Raw genomic sequence first — 16,257 nt, 5'->3', positions numbered from 1 at the left:
AGATGTCTATAAAAACCAAGATCTTAGACAAGCGTAGTAAACAGAACTAGCCATCTCTTTCTTGTTGAAGAAAAATCCTTCTACAGGATACCATGATGGTCCCATTGAAATATTTAACAACTTCTCGTTTAAAAGCCATGGGCTGCATTTTTGTATTGTATCAACATATGCCCTAGCTGTTCTTGGTCTTACTGGGGTGCCTTTTTTCTCTAACAATTTCTCTTCCTCGGAGGTGAACAACTTCAAACCTTGAGTTAACCATGTTCCCCAGTTTGCCTGAGAAAGTTCTAGGAACAGGCAACTTGAAAAAAAAAACAAAATAAATCAGAAGAAGAACACATTGTTTTTTGAAATGGTCACCCATTCTCTCACCTTCCCTCAGGGGCGAGCAATTTCACTTACCCCCAAGCTTCAGGCGTTCCCCGTACGGGCCACCAGATGCCGCAGTCTCTGGCTGGGCACAAATCACGAGTCTCCACACAGCTTGTAGATTCAAACAGCAATTCTTTATTCCCAATCTCACACCGGCCGTCTACAAACACGCTCTGGGGGAATCCACGTTCTCTGCCCAAATCCACACTCTGCCCTAATCCACTCTCTCCCAAATCCACTCCGCATGGGCTTCTGTCTCCCAAAATATACTGTCTAACCCTAAGCACTCAAGAGGAACTCAGCAGCAGGATATGCCCTATTCTAAAGGGGGAACACCCTAATCTCCTATTATGCTAAACTGCCCTATTCTAAAGGGGGAACACCCTAATCTCCTATTATGCTAAACCACCCTATTAAAGGGGGAACACCCTAAACACGGATCCTGCCCTGGTCCTTGAGCAAGGTCACCTTTCAGAAGTTCTTCCACTAGACAGCATGGGAGTAAGCTGGCAAGGAATTTGTCACACCTACTTGGCTGATGGCTCCCAGCAATTTACTCCTATATTTTGGAATAATATTTTATTTATTATTATTATTATTATTATTATTATTATTATTATTATTATCTTAAAGTACTGGTTGAACCTAGGGGTATTCTAATAGTGAGCTATATCCCCAACTCTTTTATTTATTTTATTTTGAGATAAGGTTGCTTTGGGTGACCCTGAACTTCAACCTTTCTGCCCTGTCCTCCTGAAGGGATAGGTATGCAACACCACACCTGGTTTATGTTATCTTTACTTTTCAGACATAATCTGTTGACTTCCTACTGTGAAAGGTAAGGATTATTTTACCTTTTTCACCTCAAATACATACCATTTTTCTTCCTCTCATCTTCCTAATAGAGTGGTATCATAAACAACAAAGATTAATTATTTAACTTGTTACTACTTAGGTATGATAGTATGCTTCAGTGTGTAAGGAAATGTGTAATTATATACTACTATATATTTCCATTAAAATAATACACATTACTATATAATTAATATACTATTTTATATATTTTACTACTACATACTTTACTTTTTCATTTTCCCCATAATCAATGTACTATTTAAGGACTCTTAATTCATAACTCTATTTTATGTATCTATCTCTAATTGTTCCACAATTCTTCACCAAACTTGTGAGCTCTTCTCATGTCACTAGTCGATCACATTACTAGTTCCTTTCTATTGTTAAGAAAGACATTCAACTGGGCACCATGGCACACTCCTATAATCCCAGGGACTTGGGAGGCTGAGGGGGGAGCATGGCAAATTTGAGGCCAGCCTCAGAAACCTAGTAAGGCCCTAAGCTACTCAGCAAGACTCTGTCTCAAAATGAATGAATGAATGAGTGAATAGGCTGGCTGGAGATGTAACTCAGTGATATCGAACCCCTGGATTCAGTCCCCATACCAGGAAAAAATAAGATATCTACTCTTCTAGACCATGTGTCTTCCCACTTCATTTTAGAGAGGTTGTTTCCAGGCCCCCTGCATAGCTAGGACACTCTTTCCCTATCTTACTGGGAATTAATTACATTTACCTCTTTCATGGTTAAGCCACTCTTTGTATCCAAGTCTTCCTCTTTGTTGGCTACATCCTCTTATTCAGTTGCTTTTTGAGAAAGAATGCAAGTTTTCTTTTTAGATTTGCACATTGGACAGTGTTTTTACAATATTTCCTACCTGCATATATGACAAACAGTGTGCAGCTAGATATAAACTCTAGGTTGGAAATGACTTTCCCTTTGGTTTCTAATGCTGCCAAGAAGGCCAGTGCTATTAGGACTTTCTTTTTTTAAATATATTTTTAGTTGTACATGAACACAATATATTTATTTATCTTTATGTGGTGCTGAGATTTGAACCCAGTACCTCATGCATGCAAGGCAAGTGATCTACCACTGAGCTACCACCCCAGTACTCCCATCTTACTCCCATTAGGATTTGAGTTATGACAGTATGGAATTTTCTACCATATATTATATGACCTGTTTTTCACTGTCTACAACTTTGAAGGTTTCATCATTGCTTCATTATCTATGAGGCTCTAAAATTTCAGGTGGTATATTTTCACATTTGTTACACTAATACCTGCTGTTACATGAAATTTTCTTAAATTACTTTTTGTGTGCTTTTCTGCCCTCTTGTTTTCTTCCTAGAGTTCACATGAGATAAAACTTTTCATCTTCTTTTTTTCTATTTTAACTTTCTTTGGGTTTTGGAAGTGTTCTCTAATATCCAATACATTATATACTCTTTTCTTAAACTTCTATCACTCTTTAATTTTCTAGAGATCTTCCTTGTTCTTTGAGGATTTCCTATGTTAAAATATTATCCATTTTTGATTGTAATATATTTTCTTACCTCTCTGAGAATATCAATTGTTCTTTTGTGAAATGTTTATCTACTATCTGTACCACCCCTATATTTCAAAGTTCTTTTTTTCTGTTTGTTTGATTCTATCCACTGTGTAAGAAGTTACCCATTAATATTTAAAAATTACTTGTTAAAAAAAAGTGGCTTTTTTGCACGAGGGTAGGGCTGGTGAACAGGCAGGTCTTTGTAAAGTTTTAGGGAAATAACTTGATGGCGTTGTTACCCAAAGTACACATATGAAGACATGAATTGGTATGAACATACTTTGCATACAACAAGAAAATAAAAAAATAAGAAGATATTCTATTTAAATCAAATTGAAAAAAAGGAAATTTAAAAAATGGTTACTTTCTGCTCCATCTTTCTAAAGATTTTGCCCTGTGTATCTGAAACTTGCCAGATGACTTAATCTCTAAGAATGTATTTATATCATATTTAAACTATGTTTTTCTAAAGAATTGATGGGAACTCTTCCTAGAATGTCCTGCAACCTGTACATATTGCCATTTAATGAATGCATTTTTTCTTGCTAATTATTTAGTTTGTTGTATGCTCTCTGTGGACACAGCTAGAAAGATAAATGAAAATCATTCCCTAACAGTGATAAAAGGTAATTAAAGGGTTGCTTAATTTTCCATTGCCTTCAGGAAAAATCTCATGACCTTGATGATAGATTAATCTCCCTCCTTTTCTCCAGCTTTTCTATACAGCCCTCCTAGTGTATCTAACCACATTGAGCTGCTTTCTATGATCCCCAAACTATTATAATATTAATTCCATTGCAATTCATTTCACTTTTTTTCTCCCTTAAAAAAAAAAAAACTTATTCTTGTCTTGGGCACATCACTGTCCAAAAAGAATTTTGCTAATTTCCTGCCAAGAAGTGTATATATTATATGTGTATATGCGCGCACGCACACACACACACACACACACACACACACACACAGATGCCAGCTACCTTGATTTCAAGTAAGGAAAGGGGTAGACATTAACTTAATTCCACTGCAATTCATTTCACTTTTTTTCTCCCTTAAAAAAAAAAAAAAAACCATATTCTTGTCTTGGGCACATCAGTGTCCAAAAAGAATTTTGCTAATTTCATGCCAAGAAGTGTATATATTATATGTGCATACGCGTGCGCGCACACACACACACACACACACACACACAGAAGCCAGCTACCCTGATTCCAAGTAAGGAAAGGGGTAGACATTAACTTTATGTCTTCCTTGTATGGTCTCACTCCTGCCCTATCCTAAGCTGTAGGAGTCTCCATTAGAGCTCCTGCCTTTTGTATGGTAGGGGAGAGCCTGCTGTCAAGGAGCACAAGGTAGAGGAGAAAGCCAAGATTCCTAGGCAGCCTCTGTACAGACTTTTGACTAATCTTCCAAATTCTTGTGCCACACACACATCAATTTCCAGGGCTACCTAGTGCCTTCAAGTCCTAAAGCTAAGGAAGGCAAAAAACTAAACAATAAAAGCGAAGAAACACAGCACCAATTTTGACTTGCTATTTACTATTCTCAGGAACTAGGCTCCATAATGTATATTTTGTTGTGTGTTTTTTAGTCTTCTTCTAATTTGTCTTAACAATAGGCTAAACACTATAATCCTCTGCTGACAATTGTCCTATCATTGATTTCCTGCTTTCCTTCAAGTTGACAAGTTTAGGCAAAGGCCATTTTTTCAATTCCTTTTTGGGGCTTGACAAAAGTTTCTCCAAACAGGATTATAAACCAAGCTTTCATTTTAACACTAGGATAGATAATGAATTATGTAACTCATTCTGTCATGATTTAATGTTGGGTATTTAGGTAACACTGTTTCATTTTAATTTGCTTTGTTTCCATATAAGCATTAAAGTATTCTATAGCCCAATATTTCCTAAATCCTATGTTTCTATTTTTTAGTGTTTACTGAGGACTCACTCTGTGCCAGGCTTTTCATATATTTATATATAAAGCAGACCATACAGCAAATATCTTTCTGACACCTGCAGATTTCAAAACCACTAAGAACACTCAATGAAATTAATTGTATGAAAATTTATATTAAATTATGCAATGAATATTAAATAATCTGATTTATGTTAAATTTTATTTAAATTAAATTAATTTCTTTACATCTTATTAAATTAATTTAAATAAAATTTAATAAATTTTTAAATATAAATTGTTATAATTTAATGTAAATTAATTTTATTAAATTAAAATAATACTAATTAAATTTTAAGTGCTACATCAAAAAATAAATTTAAACTAAATGTAATAAAAATTCATTTATATTTAAATTAAAATATAATTTGCATTTAAAAATTGATTTCATATTAAAGTTTATTAAATTAATTTTAATAAAGAATGTCCTTTAATGGTTCTAAAACTACGGGTTTCAGAGAAGCAATTGCCACATAATCTACTTTCTCTCTTCTCCGACTTCACCCAACTCAAGCTGGAAACTCTTGATTCATCTTTTATCTTAATTTACAAAAATAAAAATAGATTAATTTTATATACTCTTTTTGTTAACCCAGAGAAGCATTTAGATAAACAGTCCAGATTTTAATGATACATTCTTATAAATTAACTTTTCATTGGAAATGTTTGATGTAATAAGTCTTTTGGTTTGACTCAAACTTAACATGTAGAAAATATTTTCCTTATGGACATATTTAACACATAGAAAATTGAATTTAACCTGAAGTGACTTTTTAGACAATTGAAAATAGTTAAATGGATAGGTTCATAGTATTTTGATTAAAAGAATCTTAGAATTAATCCACTAAATTTTTTTATTTGGGCCCTCCAACTGTAATTTTCTTTTAGTAGTTGTACAATGTTTTCTTTGATAAAGAATTCACAACTTCTTGCTACATCATACTTTGTTTTAATATACTCTAACTTTGGAGATATATCTTTATCATATGGGTTGGATTTTTCTTCTCTTCTGTCATTTAAATGTATCATTTTTATTTTAATACAATTAAATTTAACAAATATTATGAAAAAGAGGTTTAGCTGTATAGTTCACTGATACTGCTCTGATTCACAATCAAAGTATTTAAGAATTGAATGCTGCATACAATTACCTCATAACATCAGAACAAATTTTAATAAACCAAAAGTGCTACAGCAAACAAAGAATCAAACAATAATTTTAAGTGCTACATCAAAAAAACAAACAAAAAAAACAACAACAAAAAAATAAAACAAAAAAACTTGGTAGCTCTATATATCAGGTTTTTCTTCTTTACCTTTTTTCTACAAATATATGACTTTTTTCCAAAAGGAAAAAGTACCTTGTGTTTATGGATTCTGTAAAGTTCTAAATTATCTCTGGCTTGATAATTATCTATTGCCTTAAAATGTCCTTTAGTATAACTCTGGGGCTGTTCTCAAGGGGCATTCTAGCATGAAGAGCTCCTCTCTCCATGTCTTTCTGTTGAATAATTTGAGTGAGTTTCTCAACCTCCTCTTTAGACAGCTGATCTATCTGTTTGGTTAAAGACATATTCTTTGAATTCTGAAATTTAATCTCAAGTACTCGTTCTTTGACTCTTTTCACAAAATTTTCCATTTTGGCTTTACATATGGCATGGTTTTCACTCCCATTTTCTGTATTAAGGCATTTCACTTTTGTTTCTTGAAAACTATCAGCATTCTCTGTTTGAATGTCCTGTCTCTCTTCATGCGCCTGGGCTTTTATTTGTTCAATGGTTTTCTGCAAATTCTGAATTTCCTTGTCTTTTTGAAAAAGCAGTTGGGTATGTGCAACCTTCATCTGCTCATACTTGTATTTAAATTTATCCATTTCCTCCTTCTGCTCCTGTAGTGACTGAAGTAGTTGCATGTGACTCTGGTTTTGATCTTCAATGACCTTTTGATGATGTGTAACTTCCTCTTCCAGATGATTCTTGATGATATTCAGTTGAGATACCTCAGATTCTAGTTCTGTGATACTATCAAGGGTTTTAGGCTCAGCCACAGCTACTACTGGATTCTGCTGTTCCCTAATTCTTTCCAATTCTTCTTGCAGATGAATGTTTTCTTCTTTCATGGAGCTGAGACTTCTGTCTTTTGCCTCTATGGTCTGCCTTAAAGTTTCATTTTGTTTTAAGGCCTGAGAACACTTATCTAAATCCTTTTGCAGTGCTGAATTTTCTTGTTTGAGTTGGTCAATAAAAACGTCTTTCTCATTTATAAGTTGCATCAATTGCTTCTGTTCTTCTAAACGAGATGCCAACATTTCCTTAGTTTCTTTTTGATCAGTAGCCATTTCCTCAATATTCTTTTTGAGTCCTGCTATTTCAAAGTCTTTCTCTTGACTGAGTTGCACTACATGCTCCTGTTCCAGCTGTAAGGCAGAGGTATTCCAATTACATACATTTGAGAGTTCCTGAATAGTCTGCCTGTAACTGTTTGCTTCTTCCAACAGTCTCTTCTTGGCCTGACACAGTTCTACTTGTATCTGTTCTTTCTCTCTTTTCAGCATCTCCATAATAGTGTCTTTTTCTAGAGAAATTTTGTTGTTACCAGCAATACATTCTTCCAACTGATGCCTTACATCTTCACATGCTGAAATCAACTTGTCATTTTCCGTTTTGAAATCAAGAGCAACTTTTTTTAAATTTTCATTGAGCTGTTCTACTTCAGCAAGATTTTGCTTCAAGTTTGTAATTTCGACTTCCCTTTCTTTAAGCAAGTCATCCTTAAAATTTCTGTTAGAGTCTTCGTTAACAGCATGTCTTAACTTGTTTCGAACTTGACATAATTCCTCCTCCTTTTGGCTAATGTGTTTCTTAAGTTCCAGGTTTTCCTGCTGGACGTTTAAACTACTTTTTTGTGACTGACTTAGCTGACCTACTAAATCTTTGACTTTATCTTCAAGCTTCTGCTTGGTTAAATGCAAATCACGGAGGCTCAGTGCACTCTCAGTTAACTTTTCTTTCTGTGCATGCAACTCTTTAGTTATGTCTATATTATCCTCCTCAAGTTGATGAACTCTCTCTTTTTCATCCTCTAGATCTTGTTTCAACTTCTTGATTAGACCATCTCCTTCATTTTGCTGTTTTGATAGCTTGTCTATTATCAAATTCATGTGCTTTGTATCTTCCTGGTGCTCATTGTCCAGTTCTTCTAACTGAGCTATCAGCATTTCCTTTTCATTAATTTTCTCATTCAGTTCTTGCTCCTTAGCCTCCAACTTCAGTGTTAACTCATGTATTTGTACATTTAAATTCATGTCTTTTGAAGACTTACTTTTAATGACTTCACATTCCCAACTAAGTTTGGAAAGTGATATCTGAAGTTCTTTCTTTTCTTGACTCAATAATGACTTCTCTTTTTCTAAAACTTGGACATGCATTCGAAGTTTCAGATTGTCTTCAGCAAGACTGGTATCCTGCCTTAAACTACTCACTTTCATTCTTTCATTATGAGCATCAGACAGGGCTTGTTGTAGTCCGAACACTTCTCCCACTGATGAACTCTGTGGAGGAATTGTTCCCTTTTCTCCCACAGGATCACTCTCCTCCATCACAGAAGGCTGCAATTTACTGCATTCCAGTTTTAAGTTTTCACACTCTTCAAATATTTGTTGCTTTTTCACACTGAGCTGCTCTTTTTCTCCCTTCAGGACATCTCTGTCATGTTCTGCAGAAGATAATTTTTTCTTTATGTCTTTGATTGTATCCTCAAGTTCTTTGATTCTTTTTATGGACTCTAGTTTTTCACTTTGTAGAACCTGAATCATGTTTTGCATCTCCCACACATGAGACTCATCAGTTACTGTAACTCTTGAGTCACCTTGGTGTAACAGCTTTTCAAGTTCTGCAATCCGTCTTTCATAGTCATTTGACTCCTGTTGATGCTGGTGATTTAACTCCGCCAATTTTTGTTGATGTGCATTCTGCAAAACGGACATTTCATGTTGGTGATGATCCATGTCCTGACTTCGGTTTTGTTCCAGGACCTTAATAGTATGTTGTAGGTTGCAGATTTCACTGAGTCCATAACCGAATGAACAAGGTGCTTTGGTTGCTGGTACACCACCCACTCCTGAAGGTACTGATTGAGCAGCTGAATGCAGGCTCAACAACTGCTTCTGTACTTCCATCTGGCTTGCTTGAAGATGGCTGATTTCTCCCTGTTTCTGTTGCAGCTGATTTTGGTAACTTGTAGACTGAAGGTTTATTTTAAACTGTGATGCTTCATCATTTTTTTCCAGATCAGTACAATACTTTTTAAGTGTTGTATTATCAGACGTCAACCTTGATTCTGTGGCTTCAATTTTCTTTCTCCGACAACGAAGTGAACCAGCTTCCACAGCTTTGGAGACCTCCACAGGCATATCTATAGTGCAGCTGGAGACTTGGCCAGTGGGGGAAGCCAAGCTGCCTCCCACCTGACCCAAGGACTGGCCCAAGCTGAAGCCTAGGCCTCTAAACCACGAAGACATTGCTAGAGCTTCAAGAGCCCTCAGCTCTGCTCCAAAAACCACTCTATTATGGTCATCCACCTTCCAGCTGAATGTCCTGGAGTGTTGCTGGGGTCAATTATGACCAAAGCATTCAGAATTCTGGGCAGCGCAGGGTTCCTGCCACCCTTGGTGCTCTGCCTTAAACAGAGGCCTGGCCTGGGCTTTGACCAGGAACTTGCCACCAGGGGCTCAATCACCCCTGCGGGGCCTCTGCTCCCTCCCTGGACTTTCAGCCCTCTGGTTGGGTGAATTCTCCCTCAGAGTTAGTGACTTCCCCAGCTTTGTGGGCTGCTCCTGCCACCTCGATGCTGGCCACCAGAACACCCCCATGTGAGAGCCTTTATCCTGTCTTGGAGGTCTGAAGTTGAAGTTCTGTCCTCAAGGACTCAAGTTATTTTTTCTATGCAATCTAATCTGTTAGTGATAGTTTCCAGTAGAATTTTATTATATATATATCTGGAATACATTACAATTCTTATCACACATTTAGAGCACAATTTTTCACATATCTGGTTTTATACAACGTTTTTGCACACCAATTCATGTCTTCATACATGTACTTTGTATAATAATAATCATAACATTCCACCACCATTTCTAACCCCATGCCCCCTCCCTTCCCCTCCCACCCCTCTGGCCAATCTAGAGTTCCTCTATTCCTCCCATACTCCCTCTCCCTATCCCACTGTGAAACAGCCTCCTTATATCAAAGAAAACATTTGGCATTTGGTTTTTGGGGATTGGCTAACTTCACTAAGCATTATCTTCTCTAACTCCATCCTATTACCTGCAAATGCCATGATTTTATTCTCCTTTATTGCTGAGTAATATTCCATTGTGTATATATGCCACATTTTTTAAATCCATTCATCTATTGTTGGGCATCTAGGTTGGTTCCACAGTTGAGCTACTGTGAAGTATGATTTCTATCTTTCATTTCCAGGAGTTATGACTGGTTTCTTTTCAATATTTTTGTTTCTGTATTGAAGTGATTTTGATCTCCAATATTAGCTTTCTTTATTCATTGCTTAGATCTTCTTTTAGTTTAACATTTTAATAATCATTTTTTATAATCTTTGTCTGATATTTCATCTACTTCCATATCTTTGGGATCCTTTGTTGGCAGATTCTGAATTTTGGAGAAGATTTCTTGGCCTATTTCCTCATGTTTTCAGAGGTCTTGGTTGGACTTGTGCATCAGTTGAGATAGATTCTCCTTCCTCTTTTAAGTCCTCTTGTGGATAGTTATCTTTTTTGCTTTATGAGTAGATATCCCAGGTGCAACCTGTGGTGCCATCTATGATTGTTCCTCCTTGGAACTTGTTTTTGTTTGTTTGTTTGTTTGTTGGGGGGTTTTGGTTTTGTTTCCCCAATTCTCTGCCCTTGAAGTAATGTGAAGGCTCAGGTGGGGCTAGATTATCATGTGTGGAGTGAGATTTGCTGTTACTTACTTGGCTGAGTTGTATTATTCCACAGCAAGATCTCAACTCTGTGAACTTGAAATGTCCCAATCACTTTCCAGCCCCTCTTATAGGAAGTGGGAGCCAGGAATAGCACTACTGTTAGCAACAGACGTACAGTGTCTGCAGTCCACTTTGACATCTATAGCAATAATTGCCACCTATATAGGAATGTTGAGGTGAGTATCAGTACCATCAATACCAAAAATAAAAAATCATGAACTCAATCCAGAATTAAACAGCAGGTGTCTACTATGTCGTGTAGTCTATCAATAACCACAACCACAGGAATTGGGTAAGAATTATATTAGCTATCTAATTCTATTAGTCAATGGAATTAAAGTTTCTTAAGTAAAGAGAAAATAGGGTAGGAAGGCAAGAAATGTTTGAAATATGTAAGTATACAAAAGAGAGTCAGGCGATAGGTAGCTGATGTTGACTATAAAGAAGGAGTTACAAAAAAATTAACTAAAAGTCATCAAAAGACCAAAGAAGAGAGGAAGCTTGAAAATTTAGGATTGGGGTGGAGAGAAACTAAAGAAGTGGGATTAAGGACAAAAAACAATATACAAACAAACAAGCTAATGTAACATCAAAACAGTTCAAACCTATATATAATTATATCCCACACAAGTCAAAACAAGGCTAAATCATAAACAGATGCAAAAGAAAGCAATTAAATGAAAGTAAAATTACATAAATATTTTTTCTGACCTATCCACACAGTGAGAATACACACACACACACACACACACACACACACACACACACACACACACTTCAAAACTTCCAGAATAAAAAGAAATTAAAAATAAATAAAATACAAGAATTAGTCAGCCACAGGTATATGGTTTATTTGTCCCATAGCTAATAAGAAAAATGTGTATTATATGGTATAAACTATGTAATTGCTAATACACACATCATAATTTAGGCAAATAAGTTCAAGAACTCCAAACTCTCTGAAAGTTCACGCATTCTTTGAATCTGAATTAAAAATATAGTACTCTTTAATAAGGTAGGCACTAGAGTGACACAAATAAAATATGAAAGTCAAGTATAAATACATATGGAAAAATTGTAAAAATACATATAACCAATAGTATGAACTCACTGAATTGGTTAAGAGAAAAATACATTATGAAACATCATGAATAGTATATCTAATTAAAGTAGCTATGGTTGAGTTTCAAGGAGCTAGAAATATTTAGCCATATCCAAATCAAGCACTGTTTTCTCTGGGCTAATTATTTCCAGTTCTTCTCTCATAACTTAGTGGCTTAATTTCAAGCACTTTCACCATCCTACTCACATCTGTTTGGATATATTCTGCCTTAACATACTCCTATAGAAGATGAATGATAACAAATGATAGTTGAAGCATAGCCCGATTGGCAGCTTATAGAATAGGCCCAATCTATTTTGTATTGGGGAGGCCATTTTGTAATAATGCAGCCTAAATTGAGAAGTGCTTTGTAGTATAGTCATATTGCATTGCTCACTCATATTAAACTCATTCTCCTAATCTGACAGATTACATTGGCATACACAGGTTACACTCCAGCATATGCTGGAACATGGATCTCTTACTGTCATTTTATAACTTATTCCTTACTTGCTCATCCTGGACCTTATGGAATAGTGAATAGAATATGACATTTGAGAATAAAATTTGGTTTAGAATAGTGAACATTTTATGTTGAAACTAAATATGGTCTAAATGGGAAAATAAATTTTGAAGATATTCTCATTATCATATATGTTCTTTCTAAAACATCTTCAAAAACAGAGAGTATATTCTTCAAAAAGATGAATTATACTCAAGAGGCAGAGTCAGTAGAAGTCCATGTTCCAGAAAAAAAATGTAAAAAGGAAAATGGAGATGGGAATGTGGATTACTTGTAGAGCATTCTTGTGTTAAATCATTAGTACCACAAACCACCACCAGCACAACAACAAAAAGCAACAACAAAAAAAGCGTAATTCTAAGAGTTTGTATTTATTGAGACTTTACTGTGAGCCACAGTAACACTGTGAAGTAGATCACAAATGTATTTTAGAGATTATTTTAGATTACTTAGATTAATAAATAATTTAGATTATTTTAGGAATAGATTATTTGCTGTGATTCTTACATAATGAATTTTTAAAATTTATTTTTAATTTTTTTATTTGTTCCAAGTAGTTATACATAACAGTAGAATGCATATTGAACATTACACATGAGTATAACTTCTCATTCTTCTGGTTGTACATTACGTAGAATTATACCAGTCATGCAGTCATATATGCACATATGGTAATAATGTCTGATTCATTCTACTATCCTTCCTACCTCACCTCACTCCCCTCTGTCTAATCCAAAGTTCCTCTATGCTTCCCTACCCTACTCCCTTACTGTGGGTTAGCATCCACATATCAGAAAACATTCAGCATTTTGTTCCTTGGAATTGGCTTATTTCAGTTACTATCATATTGTCCAGCTTCATCTATTTACTAGCAAATGCCATAATTTCATTCTTGTTGAAGGCTGAATAAAATTCCATGTGTATATATACCACATTTTCTTTATCCATTCATCTACTGAAGGACATCTAGGTTGTTTTCACAATTCACCTATTGTGAATTGTGCTGCTATAAGCATTGATGTGGCTGTGTCCCAGTACTACGCTGTTTTTAAGTCCTTTGAGTATAGACTGGGGTGTGGAATAGGTGTGTCAAATGGTGGTTCCATGCCCAGCTTGCCAAGGAATCTCAATATTGCTTTGCAAATCGGCTGCACCAATTTGCAGTCCCACCAGCAATGTATGAGTGTGAATTTTTCCCCACATCCTCACCAACACTTATTGTTGTTTGTATTCTTAATAGCTGCCATTCTGACTGGAGTGATATGAAATCTTAGAGACTCATGCTATGTAGCAGGCAAAGAGATGGGTCCTGAGACCTTTACAAATTCCCCAAACCAGAAATACCATTATAGCATGGAATTTCTCTCACAAAGTGCAGTCAAGTATTACTAAAACCTTTGAGATTTTCCTAAGGGGAAATCATTCCCTTGTCATTCTTATTGTGTCATGAGGCCCAGGAATATTGGAAGCATCAAAAACCTGTTGCATCAGAATGTGCACTGTGAACATGGTCCCCAAAAGATGATTCATTAAAGTTTGAGAGTTCTTGTCTATACTTACTTCACTTCCAATTCCTATCCTTTAACTTACCAGCTTGGAATATAACTACAATACTCCTAGTTATGCCCCTTAACTTGAAGCTGTGTAAACAGTCATGAATTTTCAAATGGACATTTCATCAAGCAATGTCAAGATTAACCACTATTTTTTTCTTTTTCCACATTCCCTGTTTCTGCCTGATATTACGGTCCTGGGAAGTAGGAACATTAGAGATGGCATAAAATTATGTATATACATGGCTGGCTATATTGGTTTAAATTTACTTCAGGTAAATATAACATAGGTCAGCGCTTAGGTGTATTTTAATTTTTAATGTCTTTCTAACATTGAGGAACACAGAATGACTGGGAAATCTTCACTTTTGAGACAAATTTTGGTCCTGGAAACTCACACCTTCTTTCCACATTTCAATTTCAAATACCTTGCCCTTTTCTTTCCTTTATATGGCGTGATTGCCCTTCCCTCTAAAGTCTATGCCTGCTTCTCTTTGCTTTGTTTATTCCCTAGATTTTCTTCCTTTCTTATTCTTCATTCATCTCCTTCTTGCCTTTGCCTTTCCTCTCATCTAAACATATCTTGATATGGAACTATAATTTAGCTCCCCTAGCAACACGCCAATTTAGGCTGTTGCTGAAACTTGATTAGATACACCACTTATTGGTCACTCTTTTTCATTAATGCATTTTAGCAATTTTCTTCAACTATTATAATATACTTGTGCTCATACTTTTAACAATCATACTCTCCAGTGAATTTTTTACACTCTAGGGTTTTTACCTTTGGCTTCTCTGTTTACACTGTGCTTTGCTCTTTGATATTCATGACCACATCCATAACCATCACACTTCTAGGGAAGATTCTCAGATACTCTGGAAAAAATAATATGAATTGCATAAAGATTTTCTACTGCGTGTCCAAGAAGACACCCCACTTTCCAGTTTTGAAATGCATGCCAGTTAAAAATTGAAAAGTAAAAAATTTGAAAACTGACTTATTCAAAATATAGCCTCACACATGCTCTCCAGTTTATACCAGATTCATATATTCATATGGCTACCAACTCTGAATAGGAATGTATGACAGTGTGCTATGTAATGTACCTAAGGTTACTTAGCACCCCCTTCAAAATAAGAGGAAATATTTTAAAAACTTCTTTAAATATTTATGAATATTGTTATAATGCAGCATTAAATATTTAAAAACTTTTAACAGAAGACTACAATTATAATTAATACTAGGCATGATGAAGGTGTTTGCATTATGTCATACTGATTAGAAATCCATTAAAATACAAAACTCAAGATTCATAGCTGCAGACCAAGAAGTGGAGGTACAGGATAATGCCATAGCAAACTTATTCAGTTAATTAATGCAGAATATTACTCAGATCTTGAAAAAGATGTGGCCATCAAGTGCAGAAGCCACTTAGAACCCCAAATACATACAAATACAAAATGGAACTCTCCACCTCACATTACCTAAAAATTCTGAAAGTAGAACACAAAGAAAAAACATTGAAAGCTCAAAGTGAGAAGAGTCAGGTCACTTCAAAAGCCAAAACCATTAGAACAGCAGCAGATTTCTCTGTAGAATCTCTAAAGGCCTTAAGAAGATGCAGCAATACATTGAAAGGCTTCAAAAACAAATCCTGCCAACCCCGAATGATTAAATCTAGCAGCTTTATGCTTCAGACTCAAAGCAGAAATAAAAACCTTTCCCCCAAAGCAAAAACTAAAGGAATTCATAAGCACTAAACAAGCATTAAAGACACTTAAAGGTATTATTCACACAAAAGAGGAAGCAAGACAAATACAATTGTGACAACATAGGGAAAAAGAAAATCTCACTAGGACAGGAAAACATGATAATTAGAAAAGGATAAAAATTGTTAATTCAGTTAAACATCAAAGAATATGATAAATGAGAACATATTATTCAAGAACTCCTGAAGAAGATGGGCACAGTGATGCACACCTGTCATCCCAGTTATTATGTGAGATAGTACTTTAAAATACAGCAAGACCCTCATCAACTTACTGAGATTCTGTCTCAAAAATTGAAATAAATAAAAAGGACTACGGATGTAGCCTACTGGTAAAATACTCCTGGGTTTCATGCCCTACACCAAAACTAACAAACAAATGAATGAATGAATAAAATCAGAAGAGAAATGAAAGATTGGCAGGGATTAGTGCATACCTTTCAAAATTACCCTAAATGTAAATATTCCTAATTTTCTAATTAGGAAATACAGACAATTGATTGGGTCAAAAGACTATAAATTTGCATCTTGCAAAAACTCACCTAACTGACATAGATATACACACACAGGAAC

Source organism: Callospermophilus lateralis, chromosome 12 (assembly GCF_048772815.1).
Source record: "Callospermophilus lateralis isolate mCalLat2 chromosome 12, mCalLat2.hap1, whole genome shotgun sequence".
NCBI classification, from domain to species: domain Eukaryota; kingdom Metazoa; phylum Chordata; class Mammalia; order Rodentia; family Sciuridae; genus Callospermophilus; species Callospermophilus lateralis.
The sequence above is the reverse complement of the archived record's forward strand: the minus strand, read 5'-3'. Positions refer to the sequence as shown.